Here is a 21,310-nt window from a genome sequence, read left to right as displayed (position 1 = left end):
ATACAGAAAATCTTTGGAAAAAAAAAAAGACCCGAGTTTTCTCTGGTACATGTCACACGTATACAAACACAGATGTCACACGTGTGACATACGCATGAGACACACGTGTGACATACGCATGAGACACACGTATGACCGTAACCATGCATGTGGCTTGTACCTGATTAAACATGGACGTCTGAAACCGGTCTTAGGGATAGGACTATGGGGAGGAATAAGGATTGGGATATTGTTACAGTTAAGAATAGGGCTATGGTAAATGACAGGGTTAGGATTAGGTTATGGTGAGGATTAGAGATAGTTAAAATTAGGGTTAGGGATAGGGTTAAGATTAGTGATAGGGTTAATTGTATGTTTTGGGATATGGTTAGGGATAGGTTTAGGGCAATGATTAGAGTCAGTGCTAATGTGAAGGATAGAATGAGACAAAGGATTAAGAACAGTCTTAGTGATAGGGGATATTGCCAAGAATAGGGTTAGGATAAGATATAGGGCAATGGTGAGTAATAGCGATATGGTTTAGGGGTACTTCTCACATAGCGAGATCGCTGCTGAGTCACAGGTTTTGTGACATACCAGTGACCTCATTAGCGATCTCGCTGTGTGTGACACTAAGCAGCGATCTGGCCCCTGCTGTGAAATCGCTGATCATTACACACTGTTCTCGTTCATTTTTTGCTCGTTGGTCTCCTGCTGTGCAGCACACATCGGCGTGTTTGACGGCGGGAGACCAACGAGCACCGACTCTGTGTAACCAGCGTACGCTGGTAACCAGGGTAAACATCGGGTAACTAAGCAAAGCGCTTTGCTTGGTTACCCGATATTTACCCTGGTTACCAGTGTACACCACTTAGCGCTGGCTCCCTGCACACGTAGCCAGAGTAAATATCGGGTAACTAAGCAAAGCGCTTTGCTTAGTAACCTGATGTGTACCCTGGCTACGTGTGCAGGGAGCCAGCGCTAAGCGGTGTATGCTGGAAACCAGGGTAAATATCGGGTAACCAAGCAAAGCGCTTTGCTTAGTTACCCGATATTTGCCCTGGTTACCAAGTGCAGCATCGTTACACGAGTGCTGGTGGCTGGTCGCTGGTGAGAGCTGCCTGATTGACAGCTCAGCAGCGACCATGTAGGGACGCACCAGTCGTATCGTGGTCGGAATCGCTGGTACTTCGTTTAGTGAGACAGTACCCTAAGACTGTGGTTAGGGATAGGGGAAGAATTGATTAGTAATGGTATGATAGCTTGGTAGATTTGTTAGGGATATGATATGCTTTGGATAGAGTTACGACTAAGATTAAAAATAGGCTTAAGGATAGTGCTATGCTGAAGGATACAGTTTGGACTATACAACTATAGTGAAGGATAAGGTTAGAAAAAGACTTAGGAATATGGCTGTTCTGAGGACTAAGGTTAGGGATAGAACTATAGTTACATAGGGCTATGGTGAGAGAGGGTTTGGGCTAGGTCTTGGCTTGTTGTTCTGAATATGGATAGCGGAACTGCTAGGTTTAGGGATATCTTCAATAAAAAAGGGCTATGGGTAGTGTTATGACAAGGGCTATGATTGCATGCCATGAAAATTGAGTACTCATCTCAACATTAAAAAGTATTGTTAATTTTTCATTATCTCTTCCCCAATCAATCAAATATCATATGACGCCCTGTTTACAGGTCTTGTTGGATATTTGATATGTCGGTTTCTTCTAGAATAGAACAGAGCAATGGAACTAGAATCTGCTGTGTTCCTGTTTCAAATGGAAACACAAGGAAGGCATCTGCTTTGTGATTGTCATTATATTATACAGTTTTGCAGTCTCGTTTTTATTCATTTTTTTTTCACAAAAACTAGAACAAAAAGGAAAGAAGGCCCTAAATAAATCAATTTTCTATCTCTGCTCCTGCAATTTATTTACTTATAAATCCTTCTTGAAAATGCCTCATTATTTTAGCAAATGTGCACAATAAACAAACCAAATATACTTCTGTAATTGTTTTTTTTTTATTATTATTTCAATAACTATTTATTTTTTAAAATAGGCGGTGTCACAGAATAAGCAATTTTTTGGGAAACGTACAGACCATATTTAATTTAAGGCATAAAATGCAATATTGGGGAAAAAAATAAATAAATAAATAAAATAAAAAAATATTATATTATATATATATATTGCAACAAAATCACTGACAAAGTAATAATGAAAAAAACATAATAAATAAAACAGTTTTTTTCTTAAACTTGGCACGATTGATTGCAATTATAAATCAAAGGCAAAATCATGACAACTGCATGCAAACTAACAAGTGGATCGCTCCGAGGAATTCTTATCACGTGATCAATGATTGTAACAACTTATCAGGCTGAACAGCAAAATATAGGCTTATAATAATTATTCTTAAAAGTAACTTTTGTAAAATTTTACAGCAATGTTAAAAGGTGATTTTCAAAAACATAAATCATTTAGAAGCATTACATAATTTACAGGTCAAAATATCAAAGGAAATGCAGCATGAGCCAATGATGGCCGAAGAAGTCGGACAAGTGTCAATTACGCGATACAATTATCCAATATACAAATTTCATGGTCAATTTAGTTCTCAAAACAAAGCTGTTGCTTTATGTGATAATATTTGGACATTTCTCCAAATTGAATTGTCATGTAATAACACAAGAATTGAGGGACATAAATAAAACGATCAGTCAGGAGAAGAAAAGTCTTGATCGGCGTCATCTCCGCATTTACCATAATTCCTCTTCATTTTTCCACCTCCTATTCTCCAGATATCAGATAAATCAGAAAATAAGCGACTTTTTAAGTGAAGTGAAGGAAAAATTGGCTGTGGAGTCCAGTATCCGTCTAAAAAATAAAAAAAAAGGACTATGAGAAAGTCATATTCAAGAAAAATATAACATTTATCACTATATTTTGAAAATAATTGAATATAAATATGACGCAAAACACCAAAAACTCAATAATACAAAAAAACCACAATAATGAATCAATCCCATAGAGTCTAAAATCTGTCTGCCTCATCTCTCAAATATTTTTTTTCTTATCAGAATACTGTATATGTGGTAGGATATCTCCAAGGATAAATAACAAGTCATGGCCTCTCAAGGAATGTCTGACATTTCAACAGACAGCTATCAGAATATTGGCTTGCAAAAATGAAATCATCCCCAACTAAGAACATAAAGACGTCTTAAGATCCAATTAATTATTATATACAGCCATGTATGGACTGGGACTGAAATTCAGCCCTGGCATTTGAAAGCATACAGGTCCACAGAGTGCCTGCAGACAAGCCTGGACAACCCCATTAACCAGAACCACTGGTCCCCCCATATAGTGACAATATAGAAGGTAATATCCGCTCTCGCCTAGGTGCCCTGCAGACCATATACCGGTATGTGTGCACTGTGCAGGTTCTCACCAGCGACATTCTTGCTGTTTGTTGTAGCTCATTTTCCCTTTTCCTTTGGTCCAGATCGTCATGACCACTTCTTCTGTCCATAATTCGTCTCTGTAAAATGTAACACACAGACATCTTTACTATTTTTCCAGGACTCGCCTCACATTCTGCAGCCTCTACAGAAACCATAACTTGGCTGCCGTATAAGAATTAACCTGTGCCTCCTTAAATACTGCTCACCTCTTGACCCCTTATAATTGTGATCCCCACACAGTATGATGTCCACCACAGTCCCCATATAGGATTATGTCCCCATTACCACGGTACACAGTATGTTTAGTGTCTAAAGACCCCAGACAGTATAATAGCCACCATAGACCTCCACATAGTATGATTGCTCCCCCATGGCCCCTTATAAAAAAGGACCCCCACACAGTATGTTGGTCCCCCACAGCCACTGTACACACTATAATGCTCTCCTGACAGCCCCCAATACAGTCTGGTGGTTCCTATATAATATGATGGTCCACCTCACAGAACCCTATATAGTATGATTTGCCAACCTCACAGCCCCCTATATAGTATGATAAAGAGAAAAACTTTCAGCTCACCCATTCCATGTGCTCGAATTTCCTTCTGCTGCTCGGGCTGCAGGTGCTGCTACCTGTGTATAATGAAGAAAGAAGAGTTCTGTCCAGCGCAAGAAGGAGAGATACGTCAGTAAATTTCCAGGTGCTTTATTCTGCTTGGTTTCCAGTAAAAACGATCATATAAACATATGAACAGTTAAGACAATGTCCTCCATGGATACTGACACAACAGCGACGCGTTTCGGCTACAGGAGTGTAGCCTTTGTCAAGTGGCTTTACTATGTAAACTGAGTCCTCTTTATACCCATACATGAAAAAGTCCTCTAAAACAAACAGGTGTAGATTCTTGCTGAGATCCTCAGAATTAACTCTTGATCCACTGGCTTCGAATATATCACAGCACATTGCAGGTACATGGGTTAAAATACAATATGAAGAAAACAAACGATATGCACATTATATGACATTACTTCCATATCAAAATACATTGCTTGTAAATTACATGATAATATTCATACAATAAAAAGTATTACATGAAAAGTACATGAATGTATGACAAACATAGTGATATGAATCTTTGCCCAGAGGAGTGTAGCACCGTACAAATGCATGGTTATAATTGCCCTACTTCTTAGGAGTGATGCAATAGCTTATGTAGCAAGTACCCAATGATCAGTGCACAAATACAATTTAATCCAGAGAAAGAGGAAAAGAGAAAAAAAAAAAAAAAAAAAAAAAAAGGGGTTTTGGTGGGTTTATATACCTTATCTGTATCACCAGAGCAAGAACTATAATTGCATAAAAAAAATTTCTTATCAACAAACACTACTTGAGTGCTACATTATAATGCTCCCATGATGGAAGTGACCTAGAAAATACATATGCAAATGCATAACAATCAGAGTGATGTGAACTGTTACCAAAGGGAGTGTATCACAATATGCATACGTTGTGTTAATTGCCCTGTCAACAGATATGATTGGATGACATATATAGTAAATATCTCACACCCAACAGTCAATACAAAAAAAAAAAAAAAAAGGGAGAGAGGTTCTGGTGGGTATATATACCTTTTCTGTATCTCCAAAGCAAGAACTGCAATTGCATAACAAATCTCTCGTATCAAAAAACACTACTTGAATGCTATATCATAAAGCTCCCATAAGGGAAGTGACCTAAAAAATATATGCAAATGCATAACAATCAGAGTGATGTGAACTGTTACCAAAGGGAGTGTGCCACAATAAGCATACGTTGTGTTAATTGCCCTGTCAACAGATATGATTGGATGACATATATAGTAAATATCTCATACCCAACATTCAATGCACTAGTGAGGGGAAAAAAAAAAAAAAAAAAAAAAAAGGGGGGGGGAGAAGTATTGGTGGGTATATATACCTTTTCTGTATCTCCAAAGCAAGAACTACAATTGCATAACAATTCTCTCGTATCCAAAAACACTACTTGAATTGTAGATTCTTGCTGAGATCCTCAGAATTAGGCATATCACAGTGAAAAGGGCAGACAAAGGGGGCGCAATCACGATTATGGACACGGATCTGTATATTAAATGCAATGTAGAACTTCTCAGCAATAGTGACACCTATGGGATTTTAGCAGGAGACCCCACCTCACTTTTTCAAAAGGAACTACTGTCAGTACTACGGGATGGAGTGGAAATGGGTATTATCAAGCAAAAATTAATGGATTTTTTATATGTGGATAATCCTGTTATCCCCATCTACCACTCCCTCCCCAAGGTGCATAAGGGTGGATTCCCCCCTAAATTTAGACCCATCGTGTCTGCTATAGGGTCTCTATCAGAAAGAATAGGGGCCTGGCTAGACCATGCCTTGCAGCCGTTAGTCAAGTCTTTACCTGGGTACATAAGGGACACTAAAAGTGTCCTTTGTGCCTTTGAAAACTTTCAATGGGAGGATCAATTTACATGGTTAACAGCTGATGTAGTAGCTCTTTATCCCTCTATCTCCTATGGGGTCATCATGACATCACTTAGACATTTTTTATGTAAATATAGCGATTATGACAGTCACATGCAGTCTTTTATACTTGACGTCACCAAATATCTTTTGAATAAAAACTACTTTCTCTTCAATGGAACTTTTTACATCCAGAAGCAGGGTGTTAGCATGGGAGGGAAATATTCACCCTCCCTTGCTAACCTCGTTATGGGTCTCTGGGAAGAGATTTTCTTGATGAATGATGGTAACCCATGGCAACGGCAAATAATGTGGTACGGAAGGTATATAGATGACCTCCTGTTGGTGTGGAGTGGTACCCAGGAAGAAATTGGTTTGTTCATAGAGTATATCAACTGCAATGATTTTAATCTGCGTTTTACTTCTAACTATCATCAAAGCCAAATAAACTTCCTGGACATCACCCTGCAGGCCGGCGGAGGTACGCCTGATGTGCTTATTACTCCTTATCGTAAGGAGATAAGCGAGAATACCATCTTGAGATATGGCTCATGTCATCCTAGACATGTGACTTCTAACATTCCTAAAGGGGAGTTAATCCGAATTAAACGTAATTGCTCAGATAGTAGATATGTGGAAGAAGCGTTAAGAGACAAGTGTAAGGACCTAAGAGATAGGGGCTACCCCAAAAACCTGTTAGCTAGGACATATGAGGAGGTCTCTCAGATGAAACGGGAGTCACTGCTAATAGATAGGGTAAAAACATCAAGTAGTAATGATAGCAATGTTATAGACTTTGTCACTACTTATAGTGAGGATTTTAATGACATTGTTAGAATTGTGAGAAAATATATTCCCATTCTGAATAGTGATTTGACAACCAGAGAAATACTGACCAAATGTGATATTAGATTCATTCCAAAAAGAGCTCCCACAATTGGTAATATAGTATCCCCTAGTTTTTTAAAATCTCCCCCGCAAAAGGGCTCTACGTGGTTGGACCTTAAGGGTTTTTTTAAATGTCATCACAATATTTGTATTTCTTGTTCCCATGCTGATAGGACGAATACATTTACATCTATAGCTAATGGTCATACTTATGACATTAATAGATTCATCAACTGTAATACCACTGGAGTAATTTATTTAATAACATGCACCCTATGTCGAATTCAATATGTAGGGTGCACCATTGGTCCCCTCAAGAAACGTATAAGGAGACACTTATCTGATGCCTCGGGAACGAATAAAATTGGTACGTCAATGGTATCAAAACACTTTTCTGAAGTACACGGAGGTGATAACAGTAGTTTTAGCTTTTGTGGCATAGAAAGGGTTCAGAAACCTATCAGAGGGGGATGCTATAGACGTAAAATCTTAAATCGTGAGTCCTTTTGGATTTTTAAATTAGGAACTAGGCAGCCAAATGGTTTGAATATACGCAAAGATCTGATTTTGCAATACAACTGATTGACATAGTTTCATAGTTTCATAGTTTTTAAGGTTGAAGGGAGACTCTAAGTCCATCTAGTTCAACCCGTAGCCTAACATGTTGATCCAGAGGAGGGCAAAAAAACCCCAATGTGTCAAATAAGCTCCAATGGGGAAAAAAATTCCTTCCTGACTCCACATACGGCAATCAGACTAGTTCCCTGGATCAACACCCTGTCAGAAAATCCAATATACATAACTGGTAATATTATATTTTTCAATTAATGCGATCAGGCTCTGCTTAAATTTTACTTGTGAATCCCTCAATACAACATCATACGGCAGAGAGCTCCATAGTCTCACTGCTCGTACAGTAAAGAGTCCTCATCTGTGATTATGATTAAACATTCTTTCCTCAAGACGTAGCGGATGCCCCCGTGTTCCAGTCGCAGGCCTAGGTGTAAAGAGATCTTTGGAAAGGTCTCTGTACTGTCCCCTCATATGTTTATACATTGTGATTAGATCCCCCTAAGCCTTTGTTTTTCCTAACTAACCCCAAGTTTAATAACCTGTCTTGGTATTGCAGCCCCCCCATTCCTCTAATAATCTAGGTCGCTCTTCTATCTACCTGTAAGATTATGCTATTTATAACCTTCTATACTTTTGCTAACAAGAAATGCATCCATTCCTCTCTTAAATTCATTCAGTGAGTTGGCCATCACCACTTCCTCAGGAAGAGAGTTCCAGAGCCTCACTGCTCTTACCGTGAAGAACCCTCTTCTATGCTGATGTAGGAATTTTCTTTCCTCCAATCGAAAAGAATGCCCCCTTGTTCTTGTCATAGTCCTTGGTACAAACAGATCATGGGAGAGATCTCTATATGGCCCTCTGATATATTTGTACATATTTATTAGGTCTCCCCTAAGTCTTCTCTTTTCTAGAGTAAATAGACCTAATTTTGATAACCTTTCCGTGTATTGTAATGCACCCATTCCATTTATTATTTTAGTAGCCCGCCTCTGAACCCTTTCAAGTTCAGTAATGTCTTTCTTCAGCACCGGCCTCCATAATTGCACACAATACTCCAAGTGTGGTCTGACGAGTGATTTGTACAGAGGGAGAATGATGTTTTCATCTCGTGCCCCCAGACCTCTTCTAATGCATCCCATCACCCTATTTGCTTTGGTGGCTGCTGCCTGACACTGGGCACTCCAATTTAGATTCTTATTCACTAAGATGCCTAAGTCTTTTTCCATGTCTGATTTCCCCAGCAGTTTCCCATTTAGTAAGTAATCGTAGCATCTGTTTCTCCTTCCCATGTGCATAACCTTACACTTATCTGTGTTAAACCTCATTTGCCATTTTTCAGCCCAATTCTCCAATTTACTCAAGTCCATCTGTAGTTGCAAACTGTCCTCCTTTGTGTTAACTACCTTACATAGTTTTGTATCATCTGCAAATACTGATATTTTACTCTGTAAACCATCCACCAGATCATTAATAAATATATTAAATAGTAGGGGGCCCAATACAGACCCCTGTGGCACCCCACTAGTAACCCTGGCCCAATCTGAGTATGCACCATTAATAACCACTCTTTGTTTTCTACCACTAAGCCAGCTACCTACCCATCTACACACATTTTCCCCGAGCCCAAGCTTTCTCATTTTACTTAGCAGTCTTTTATGTGGGACAGTGTCAAATGCTTTACCGAAGTCGAGATAAATGACATCCAATGATTCTCCTCGGTCCATGTGAGAGCTTACATCCTCATAGAAGCTGATCAGGTTAGTTTGACAGGAGCGATCCTTCATAAATCCATGTTGATATGGAGTTAAACAGTTATTAACATTGAGACATTCCATAATAGTATCCCTTAAAAACCCTTCAAACATTTTACCCACAACAGATGTTAAGCTTACCGGCCTATAGTTTCCAGGTTCCCTTTTGCACCCTTTTTTGAATATTGGTACCACATTTGCTAGCCGCCAATCCAGTGGAACAGACCCAGTTTCTATAGAGTCTTTAAATAAAAGGAATAGAGGCCTGTCTATCACATTACTTAACTCCCTTAATACCCGAGGGTGAATGCCATCAGGGCCTGGTGATTTGTCAATTTTAATGTTACTAAGTCGGTTCTGCACTTCTTCCTGGGTTAGGCAGGTCATACTTAATGGGGCATTTACATGATCACTCTGCATTTCCCCTGGCATATGCTTTTCCTGTGTGAACACAGTTGAGAAAAAAGTATTTAAAACATTTGCTTTTCCCACATCGCTTTCTATGATTTTACCCTCATTATTCTTTAAAGGGCCAACACCATCAATTTTAATCTTTTTTCTGTTTATATAATTAAAGAATAGTTTGGGATTTGTTTTGCTTTCCTTAGCAATGAGTCTCTCAGTTTCTACTTTTGCTAAATATATTTGTTTTTTACACATTTTATTTTTTTCTCTATATATTTTTAATGCTTCTTCGCTGCCTTCTTGTTTTAGCTTTTTAAATGCCTTTTTCTTATTATTCATTGCCCCTTTTACATCCTTATTAAGCCACATTGGTTTTCTCCTGTTCCTAGCCCTTTTATTTCTGTATGGTATGGCTAGCTCGCAGTGGGTGTTTAATACCGATTTAAAAATTTCCCACTTATTTTCTGTGCTCCCATTTTTGAGGACATTGTCCCAATCAATTTGGCGAAGGTCTTCTCTAAGTTGATCAAACTTTGCTTTCCTGAAATTCAGCGTTTTTGTAACCCCCCTCCAAGGCACCTTACTAAAGGACAAGTGGAATTGTATTATATTGTGGTCACTATTCCCGAGGTGCCCATCCACTCGTACGTCTGTTATTCTATCTGGCCTGTTGCTTAAAATTAAGTCGAGAAGGGCTGCCCCTCTAGTTGGGCCCGGCACAAGTTGGGACAGATAATTATCCTTAGTTACTGACAGAAACCGGTTTCCTTTCTGAGATACACAGGTTTCAGTTTCCCAGTCTATATCGGGGTAATTGAAGTCCCCCATAATAATCACCTCATTGTGATTTGCTGCTTTGTCTATTTGTTTCAATAATACATTTTCAGTGGTTTCTGTTATATTTGGTGGCTTATAACAAACCCCTATGAGGATTTTATTAGTTTTCCCTCCTTGTATCTCCACCCATAGAGACTCCACCTCTTCATTTCCCTCTTGAATATCTTCTCTTAGTCTGGGCTTTAAACTGGACTTTATATATAGACAGACTCCACCCCCTTTCCTTTTTTTACGATCCCTCCTAAACAATTCATATCCTTGCAGGTTAGCCGCCCAGTCATAACTATCATCTAACCATGTCTCAGTTATTGCTACTATGTCGTATTTCTCCTCATACATTACCAGCTCCAGTTCCTCCATCTTATTGGTCAGGCTTCTTGCATTGGTCAGCATGCAGGAAAGAAGTTTTGCTCCCCTTTTCTCAGCTTCCTTCTTAGTACCCTGTCTTGGGTCCTCTTTACGGCATCTAGTATCCTTGATTAGTTTGTCCTTCTGCTGCATGTTCTTGTCTGCTGTCTTTTCTCCCATCCCCTCTTCTTCTAGTTTAAAGCCCTCCTGATGAGTGTGGCAAGCCTTCTGGCGAACATGTGTTTCCCAGGTTTTGTGAGGTGTATCCCGTCTCTTGCGAGAAGTCCATCGTAGAGGTAATTCACTCCATGGTCTAAGAATCCAAATCCTTGCTGCCTGCACCACCGTCGTAGCCAGTTGTTCAAATCTAGTATCCTATTCCATCTTCTGACACCATGGCCATCGACTGGGAGGATTGATGAGAAAACAACCTGTACGTTCCGTTCCTTTATTTTCTTCCCCAGAATTTCAAAGTCTTCACAAATAGTTGGCAGATCATTTCTTGCCGTGTCGTTTGTTCCTACATGTATCAATAGGAACGGGTATTCGTCCTTGGATCTGAGGATAGTTGGTATCCTGTTGGCCACATCCTTGATTTTTGCTCCAGGGAGGCAGCATACTTCTCGTGCGGTTATGTCCGGCCTGCAGATAGTTGCCTCCGTGCCTCTTAGTAGTGAGTCGCCCATAACTACCACTCTTCTTTTCTTTCTGGACGCACTGCTTGTTGCTCCTGAGTGCTTTTGAGTGTCTTTTGTTTCTGCTTTTGTTGACAAAGTAACTTCTTTTGATGATACTGTGTCTTCTCCTGTAGAGACGGTATCATCCTGAGCTGTGCCATTTTCGTTCTCCAGCATGAGGGCTTCATATTGGTTGCTAAGCTGTGTGGGTGGTGCCGACCACTTGATCCGCTGGCTTCTTTTGGTCACATGTGTCCACTTTTCAGCCTCTGTATGTGTTCTGAAGCTTTTCTCACTTTCCATATCCTGAATTGTTGCTTCTGCCTCGTCCAAGAAGTCCTCATGTTCTTTAATTAGCTTCAAAGTTGCTATTCTTTCTTCCAGTCCCCGCACCTTTTCCTCTAAGAGGGCAACAAGTTTGCACTTTTGACGGGTGAAGTTGAATTTCTTGTGCGGCAGATCCGTAAACATGTAGCATGTGTTGCAGGTGACCATGTGGATTTTCTTCTCTTCCATAATGCTGATGTAGCGTATGACAGGCGAAAGTCGCGCGCCGTCAGGCGCGCGGTTTTGCGATGTCCTCAAACAGCGAGACCCGGCAAGTCCCAGCAATCGATCAGCTTACGGCGACTCTTCTCTTCTTAAACAGCTACAGTTATCACCACTATGAGATTGTGTTAAAACTATGCCACACTTATCTTCAGTCGCCTCCCTTTACTTCAGTACCTCGCACTCTCAGCACCTCGCTAGCTCTGGCTGGTTTATATAGTTCTACAAGGACTACTAGAAGCTGCTAGAAGCTTCTAGAAACAGGTGTGGCTAATACTACTGACTAAATCACTAGACACACTTTTTTTTTTTTTTTTTGCTTTTTCACAGTACCCCAGACAAACACAGACAACAAGTCCCTAATGAAATTAAACAGTTACAGTTATCACCACTATGAGAAAATTTTTTTTTTTTTTTCCTGCATTGACTGTTGGGTGTGAGATATTTACTATATATGTTATCATGTCATATCTGTTAACAGGGCAAGCAACATAACATATGCATTTTGTGATACACTCTCTTTGATAATAGTTCACATTACTCTGATTGTTATGCATTTGCATATATTTTTTAGGTCACTTCCCTTATGGGAGCTTTATGATATAGCATTCAAGTAGTGTTTTTGGATACGAGAGAATTGTTATGCAATTGTAGTTCTTGCTTTGGAGATACAGAAAAGGTATATATACCCACCAATACTTCTCCCCCCCCTCTTTTTTTTTTCCTCACTAGTGCATTGAATGTTGGGTATGAGATATTTACTATATATGTCATCCAATCATATCTGTTTTTTTGTTTTTTCCTCTTTCTCTGGATTAAATTGTATTTGTGCACTGATCATTGGGTACTTGCTACATAAGCTATTGCATCACTCCTAAGGGGTGCTTCACACACAGCGAGCTCGCTGCCGAGATCGCTGCTGAGTCACGCTTTTTGTGACGCAGCAGTGACCTCATTAGCGATCTCGCTGTGTGTGACACTGAGCAGCGATCTGGCCCCTGCTGCGAGATCGCTGCTCGTTACACACAGCCCTGGTTCGTTTTCTTCAAAGCCGCTCTCCTGCTGTGACACACAGATCGCTGTGTGTGACAGCAAGAGAGCGACAAATGAAGCGAGCAGGGAGCAGGAGCCGGCGTCTGACAGCTGAGGTAAGCTGTATCCAAGATAAACATCGGGTAACCAAGGTGGTTACCCGATATTTACCTTAGTTACCAGCCTCTGCAGCTCTCACGCTGCCTGTGCTGCCGGCTCCGGCTCTCTGCACATGTAGCTGCTGTACACATCGGGTTAATTAACCCGATGTGTACAGCAGCTAGGAGAGCAAGGAGCCAGCGCTAAGCAGTGTGCGCGGCTCCCTGCTCTCTGCACATGTAGCTGCATTACATATCGGGTTAATTAACCCGATGTGTACTGTAGCTAGGAGAGCAAGGAGCCAGCGCTCAGTGTGTGCGGCTCCCTGCTCCCTGCTCACACTGGTAACTAATGTAAACATCGGGTAACCATACCCGATGTTTACCTTAGTTACCAGTCTCCGCAGCTTCCAGACGGCGGCTCCGTGCAAGCGCAGCGTCGCTTGCACGTCGCTGCTGGCTGGGGGCTGTTCACTGGTCACTGGTGAGATCTGCCTGTTTGACAGCTCACCAGCGACCATGTAGCGATGCAGCAGCGATCCTGACCAGGTCAGATCGCTGGTCGGATCGCTGCTGCATCGCTAAGTGTGAAGGTACCCTATGAAGTAGGGCAATTATAACAATGCATTTGTACGGTGATACACTCCTCTGGGCAAAGATTCATATCACTATGTTTGTCATACATTCATGTACTTTTCATGTAATAATTTTTATTGTATGAATATTATCATGTAATTTACAAGCAATGTATTTTGATATGGAAGTAATGTCATATAATGTGCATATCGTTTGTTTTCTTCATATTGTATTTTAACCCATGTACCTGCAATGTGCTGTGATATATTTGAAGCCAGTGGATCAAGAGTTAATTCTGAGGATCTCAGCAAGAATCTACAATTCAAGTAGTGTTTTTGGATACGAGAGAATTGTTATGCAATTGTAGTTCTTGCTTTGGAGATACAGAAAAGGTATATATACCCACCAATACTTCTCCCCCCCCCCCCTTTTTTTTTTTTTTTTCCTCACTAGTGCATTGAATGTTGGGTATGAGATATTTACTATATATGTCATCCAATCATATCTGTTGACAGGGCAATTAACACAACGTATGCTTATTGTGGCACACTCCCTTTGGTAACAGTTCACATCACTCTGATTGTTATGCATTTGCATATATTTTTTAGGTCACCTCCATTATGGGAGCTTTATGATATAGCATTCAAGTAGTGTTTTTTGATACGAGAGATTTGTTATGCAATTGCAGTTCTTGCTTTGGAGATACAGAAAAGGTATATATACCCACCAGAACCTCTCTCCCTTTTTTTTTTTGTATTGACTGTTGGGTGTGAGATATTTACTATATATGTCATCCAATCATATCTGTTGACAGGGCAATTAACACAACGTATGCTTATTGTGGCACACTCCCTTTGGTAACAGTTCACATCACTCTGATTGTTATGCATTTGCATATGTATTTTCTAGGTCACTTCCATCATGGGAGCATTATAATGTAGCACTCAAGTAGTGTTTGTTGATAAGAAAAAATTTTTTATGCAATTATAGTTCTTGCTCTGGTGATACAGATAAGGTATATAAACCCACCAAAACCCCCTTTTTTTTTCTCTTTTCCTCTTTCTCTGGATTAAATTGTATTTGTGCACTGATCATTGGGTACTTGCTACATAAGCTATTGCATCACTCCTAAGAAGTAGGGCAATTATAACCATGCATTTGTACGGTGCTACACTCCTCTGGGCAAAGATTCATATCACTATGTTTGTCATACATTCATGTACTTTTCATGTAATAATTTTTATTGTATGAATATTATCATGTAATTTACAAGCAATGTATTTTGATATGGAAGTAATGTCATATAATGTGCATATCGTTTGTTTTCTTCATATTGTATTTTAACCCATGTACCTGCAATGTGCTGTGATATATTCGAGGCCAGTGGATCAAGAGTTAATTCTGAGGATCTCAGCAAGAATCTACACCTGTTTGTTTTAGAGGACTTTTTCATGTATGGGTATAAAGAGGACTCAGTTTACATAGTAAAGCCACTTGACAAAGGCTACACTCCTGTAGCTGAAACGCGTCGCTGTTGTGTCAGTATCCATGGAGGACATTGTCTTAACTGTTCATATGTTTATATGATCGTTTTTACTGGAAACCAAGCAGAATAAAGCACCTGGAAATTTACTGACGTATCTCTCCTTCTTGCGCTGGACAGAACTCTTCTTTCTTCTATATAGTATGATGGTCCACCTCACAGAACCCTATATAGTATGACTGCCAACCTCATAGCCCACTATATAATATGATGGTACACCTCACAGAACCCTATATAGCAGTCATGGCGAACCTTTTACAGGCAGAGTGCCCAAACTGTAGTTCTAAACCCATTTTTTTTTCCGAAGTGCCAACCAATCCTATTATATAAATAATTGATTTTAACCTTATCTTTGCAGTCTTCTCTTCTCTTCAGCAGGGGCATCACGCTCATGCTTACCACACATTGGAGCTGAGCCCCTGCCCTTTCCAGACACAGCAGTTGGATTGATCTTTCTGGAAATAAATTGCGGCATATTAGACAGAGATTTTAGCCTGGTATGCAATCAGATGTCACCCTGTAATCAACATCTACATTTCAATGTCTGAAGATCTTGAAATCCCATAAAGACGTACAAGTTGCTATTCTCCCCTTTCATTGTGTAGTTATGTCCCCTTCCTGGCCACTTCCTGGTAAACATGTCCCCCATCCTGATATATATTTCCTACATTCTGGTATATTTGTCCACATCATGGCCCCATCCTGGTAAATGTACCCCATCCTGGTAAATGTACCCCATCTTGGTAAATGTATCCCATCCTGGCATGTTCCCCCATGCTGTTAAATGACCCCATCCTGGTAAATGTACCCCATCCTGGTAAATGTATCCCATCCTGGCATGTTCCCCCATGCTGTTAAATGACCCCATCCTGGTAAATGTACCTCATCCAGGCATGTTCCCTTATCCTGGTAAATGTACCCCATCCTGATAAATGTCACCCTTCCTGCTAAATGTTCCCCATCCTGGCATTTTTCCTCATCCTGGCATGTTCATGTACCCCATCCTGGCATGTTTCCCCCACATCCTTTTATGTTTCCCCCCATTCTGGTAAATGTATCCCCCATTCTGGTAAATGTATCCCCCATTCTGGTAAATGTATCCCCCATACTGGTAAATGTACCCCTTCCTGGCATGTTTCCCTTCCTGCTAAATGTACCCCATCCTGGCATGATTTCCCCCATCCTTATAGTCATGTTTACCCCCATCCTTGCAGCCATGTTTCCCCCATCTTTGCAGCCATGTTTCCCCCATCTTTGCAGCCATGTTTCCCCCATCTTTGCACGTTTCTCTCCATCTTTGCACGTTTCTCTCCATCTTTGCAGCCATGTTTTCCCCGTGCTCTCCATGTTTTCCCCGTGCTCTGTTTGCCCCGTGCTCTGTTTGTATATGCCCCATGCTCCCATGTTCCCCCCATGCTAGCTCTGTCCCCCGTGCTCCCCATGTTCCCCCCGTGCTGGCTCTGTCCCCCGTGCTCCCCATGTGTCCCCATGTAGGCTCTGTCCCCCGTGCTCCAATGTTTCCCCCGTGCTCCCCATGTGTCCTCCGTGCGCTCCATGTTTGCCCCGTGCTGGCTCTGTCCCCCGTGCGCTCCATGTTTCCCCCATGCTCCCATGTTTCCCCCGTGCGCTCCATGTTTCCCCCGTGCGCTCCATGTTTCCCCCATGCTCCCATGTTTCCCCCGTGCGCTCCATGTTTCCCCCATGCTCCCATGTGTCCCCCGTGCGCTCCATGTGTCCCCCGTGCTCCCCATGTGTCCCCCGTGCGCTCCATGTTTGCCCCGTGCTGGCTCTGTCCCCCGTGCGCTCCATGTTTCCCCCGTGCGCTCCATGTTTCTCCCGTGCGCTCCATGTTTCCCCCATGCTCCCATGTTTCCCCCGTGCGCTCCATGTTTCCCCCGTGCGCTCCATGTTTCCCCCGTGCAGGCTCTGTCCCCCCTGTGTTTCCCCTGTGCGCTCCATGTTTCCCCCGTGCAGGCTCTGTCCCCCATGTGTCCCCCATGCGCTGCATGTTTCCCCCGTGCAGGCTCTGTCCCCCATGTGTCCCCCGTGCAGGCTCTGTCCCCCATGTGTCCCCCGTGGAGGCTCTGTCCCCCATGTGTCCCCCGTGCGCTCCATGTTTCCCCCGTGCAGGCTCTGTCCCCCATGTGTCCCCCGTGCAGGCTCTGTCCCCCATGTGTCCCCCGTGCAGGCTCTGTCCCCCATGTGTCCCCCGTGCGCTGCATGTTTCCCCCGTGCAGGCTCTGTCCCCCATGTGTCCCCCGTGCAGGCTCTGTCCCCAATGTGTCCCCCGTGCGCTGCATGTTTCCCCCATGCAGGCTCTGTCCCCCATGTGTCCCCCGTGCAGGCTCTGTCCCCCCATGTGTCCCCCGTGCAGGCTCTGTCCCCCATGTGTCCCCCGTGCAGGCTCTGTCCCCCATGTGTCCCCCGTGCGCTGCATGTTTCCCCCGTGCAGGCTCTGTCCCCCATGTGTCCCCCGTGCAGGCTCTGTCCCCAATGTGTCCCCCGTGCGCTGCATGTTTCCCCCATGCAGGCTCTGTCCCCCATGTGTCCCCCGTGCAGGCTCTGTCCCCCCATGTGTCCCCCGTGCAGGCTCTGTCCCCCATGTGTCCCCCGTGCAGGCTCTGTCCCCCATGTGTCCCCCGTGCGCTGCATGTTTCCCCCGTGCAGGCTCTGTCCCCCCCACATCTTGGCACAGCCGCACAGAGGCTAAAAAAAAAAACTCACCTTCTGGCCCCCACTCCTGCGTCCTCAGTCACTTCAGTTCCCGCGCGGCCACAAGACACCGGCGCCGCCTACTGACGCTCCTCCGTCTCCTAGGCAACAGGTCTGCAGCCCAGGAGAGGAGGAGTGTCAGAGCGAGGAGAAATGTCTCCTCTGCTAAACACCAGTTTGAGCTGCTGGCGCGACCACACCAGCAGATCAAACTGGCGCAGTGTGGCGACAGCGCACGTGCCAGCACAAACGGCTCTGCGTGCCCTGTCTGGCACGCGTGCCATAGGTTCGCCATCACTGCTATATAGTATGATGGGCCACCTCAGAACTCTATATAGTATGATGGTCCACCTCACAGAACTCTATATAGTATGATGGTGCACAGCACAATATATACTATGATGGTACACCTCACAGCCCACTATATAGTATGATGGCCCACCTCACACCTCACAGAACCCTATACAGTATGATGGTCCACCTCACAGAACCCTATATAGCAGTCATGGCGAACCTTTTCAGGCCGAGTGCCCAAACTGTAGCCCTAAACCCAATTTTTTTTCCGAAGTGACAATCAATCCTATTATGTAAATAATTGATTTTAATCTTACCTTTGCAGTCTTCTCTTCAGCAGGGGCATCACGCTCATGCTTACCACACATTGAAGCTGAGCCCCTTCCCTTTCCAGACACAGCAGTTGGATTGATCTTTCTGGAGAAAATTGCAGCATATTAGATAGAGATTTTAGCCTGGAATGCAATCAGATGTCACCCTGTAATCCACATCTACATTTCAAAGTCTGAACATCTTGAAATCCCATAAAGACGTACGAGTTGCTCCCCTCCCCTTTCATTGTGTAGTTCTGTCCCCTTCCTGGGCCACTTTCTGGTAAACATCCTATACCCCTATTTCCTACATTCTGGTATATTTGTCCCCATCATGGCCCCATCCTGGTAAATGTACCTCATCCTGGTAAATGTCCTTCATCCTGGTAAATGTACCCCATTCTGGCATGTTCCCCCATGCTGGTAAATGTACCCCATCCTGACATATTGCCCATCCTTGTAAATGTTCCCCCATCCCGGCATGTACCCCATTCCTGGTAAATGTCCTCCATCCTGGTTAATTTACCTCCATCCAGGTAAATGTTCCCATTCCTAGCATATACCCCTTCCTGGTAAATGTACCCTATTGTGGCATGTTTCCCCCATCCTGGCATGTATGTTTCCCCCATCCTGGCATGTATGTTTCCCCCATCCTGGCATGCATGTTTCCCCCATCCTGGCATGCATGTTTCCTCCATCCTGGCATGCATGTTTTCCCCATCCTGGCATGCATGATTCCTCCATCCTGGCATGCATGTTTCCTCCATCCTGGCATGCATGTTTCCTCCATCCTGGCATGCATGTTTCCCCCATCCTGGCATGCATGTTTCCTCCACCCTGGCATGCATGTTTCCCCCATCCTGGCATGCATGTTTCCCCCATCCTGGCATGCATGTTTCCTCCATCCTGGCATGTATGTTTTCCCCATCCTGGCATGCATGTTTCCTCCATCCTGCCATGCATGTTTTCCCCATCCTGGCATGCATGTTTCCTCCATCCTGGCATGCATCTTTTCCCCATCCTGGCATGCATGTTTCCTCCACCCTGGCATGCATGTTTCCTCCATCCTGGCATGTATGTTTTCCCCATCCTGGCATGCATGTTTCCTCCATCCTGCCATGCATGTTTCCCCATCCTGGCATGCATGTTTCCCCATCCTGGCATGCATGTTTCCCCATCCTGGCATGCATGTTTTCCCCATCCTGGTATGCATGTTTCCTCCATCCTGGCATGCATGTTTCCTCCATCCTGCCATGCATGTTTCCCCATCCTGGCATGCATGTTTCCCCATCCTGGCATGCATGTTTCCCCATCCTGGCATGCATGTTTCCCCCATCCTGGCATGTATGTTTCCCCCATCCTGGCATGCATGTTTCCCCCATCCTGGCATGCATGTTTCCTCCATCCTGGCATGCATGTTTTCCCCATCCTGGCATGCATGATTCCTCCATCCTGGCATGCATGTTTCCTCGATCCTGGCATGCATGTTTCCTCCACCCTGGCATGCATGTTTCCCCCATCCTGGCATGCATGTTTCCTCCATCCTGGCATGCATGTTTCCTCCATCCTGGCATGCATGTTTCCTCTATCCTGGCATGTATGTTTCCTCCATCCTGGCATGCATGTTTCCTCCATCCTGGCATGTATGTTTTCCCCATCCTGGCATGCATGTTTCCTCCATCCTGCCATGCATGTTTTCCCCATCCTGGCATGCATGTTTCCTCCATCCTGGCATGCATGTTTTCCCCATCTTGGCATGCATGTTTCCTCCACCCTGGCATGCATGTTTCCTCCATCCTGGCATGTATGTTTTCCCCATCCTGGCATGCATGTTTCCTCCATCCTGCCATGTATGTTTCCCCATCCTGGCATGCATGTTTCCCCATCCTGACATGCATGTTTCCCCATCCTGGCATGCATGTTTTCCCCATCCTGGCATGCATGTTTCCTCCATCCTGGCATGCATGTTTCCTCCATGTTGGCATGCATGTTTTCCCCATCCTGGCATGCATGTCCCCACCATGCTGGCATGTGTTCCCCCCTCCCATGCTGGCATGCGTGTTCCCCCCCCATGCTGGCATGCGTGTTCCCCCCCCATGCTGGCATGCGTGTCCCCCCCATGCTGGCATGCGTGTCCCCCCCCATGCTGGCATGCGTGCCCCCCCCCATGCTGGCATGCGTGTCCCCCCCCCATGCTGGCATGCGTTTTCCCCCCCATGATGGCATGCGTGTCCCCCCTCATGCTGGCATGCATGTTCCCCCCCCCATGCTGGCATGCGTGTTCCCCTCCCATGCTGGCATGCGTGTTCCCGCACCCCATGCTGTCATGTGTGTTCCCCCACCCCATGCTGGCATGTGTGTTCCTGCTCCCCCACCCCATGCTGGCATGTGCGTACCCCCACCTCCACCCCATGCTGGCATGTGCGTTCCCCCACCTCCACCCCATGCTGACATGTGCGTTCCCCTACCGCCACCCCATGCTGGCATGTGCGTTCCTCCACTCCCACCCCATGCTGGCATGTATATTCTCCCACCGCCACCCCATGCTGGCATGTGCGTTCCCCCACCGCCACCCCATGCTGGCATGTGCGTTCCCCCTCCCCCACCCCATGCTGGCATGTGCGTACCCCCACGCCATGCTGGCATGTGCGTTCCCCCTCCCCCACCCCATGCTGGCATGTGCGTTCCCCCACCTCCACCGCATGCTTCCATGTGCGTTCCCCCACCTCCACCCCATGCTGGCATGTGCGTTCCCCTACCGCCACCCCATGCTGG

General features: G+C 44.1%; 1 long non-coding RNA gene across 2 annotated transcripts; it reads right to left on the bottom strand.

Annotated features, from left to right (window-relative positions):
• Positions 1 to 2,042: 2,042 nt before the first annotated feature.
• On the bottom strand, positions 2,043 to 18,027 carry LOC142258187 (uncharacterized). Of its 2 annotated transcripts, XR_012727721.1 has the most exons (5): positions 17,943 to 17,999; positions 15,564 to 15,673; positions 4,023 to 4,075; positions 3,433 to 3,522; positions 2,043 to 2,855 (listed from the first exon to the last, which is right to left on the bottom strand). It is a non-coding gene; the product is annotated as an uncharacterized LOC142258187 (long non-coding RNA). The 2 variants fall into 2 exon arrangements; XR_012727722.1 differs by lacking the exon at positions 15,564 to 15,673 and having other exon boundaries at positions 17,943 to 18,027.
• Positions 18,028 to 21,310: the final 3,283 nt, after the last annotated feature.

This window comes from Anomaloglossus baeobatrachus, chromosome 12 (assembly GCF_048569485.1).
Source record: "Anomaloglossus baeobatrachus isolate aAnoBae1 chromosome 12, aAnoBae1.hap1, whole genome shotgun sequence".
NCBI lineage: Eukaryota > Metazoa > Chordata > Amphibia > Anura > Aromobatidae > Anomaloglossus > Anomaloglossus baeobatrachus.
The sequence above is the reverse complement of the archived record's forward strand: the minus strand, read 5'-3'. Positions and strand labels throughout refer to the sequence as shown.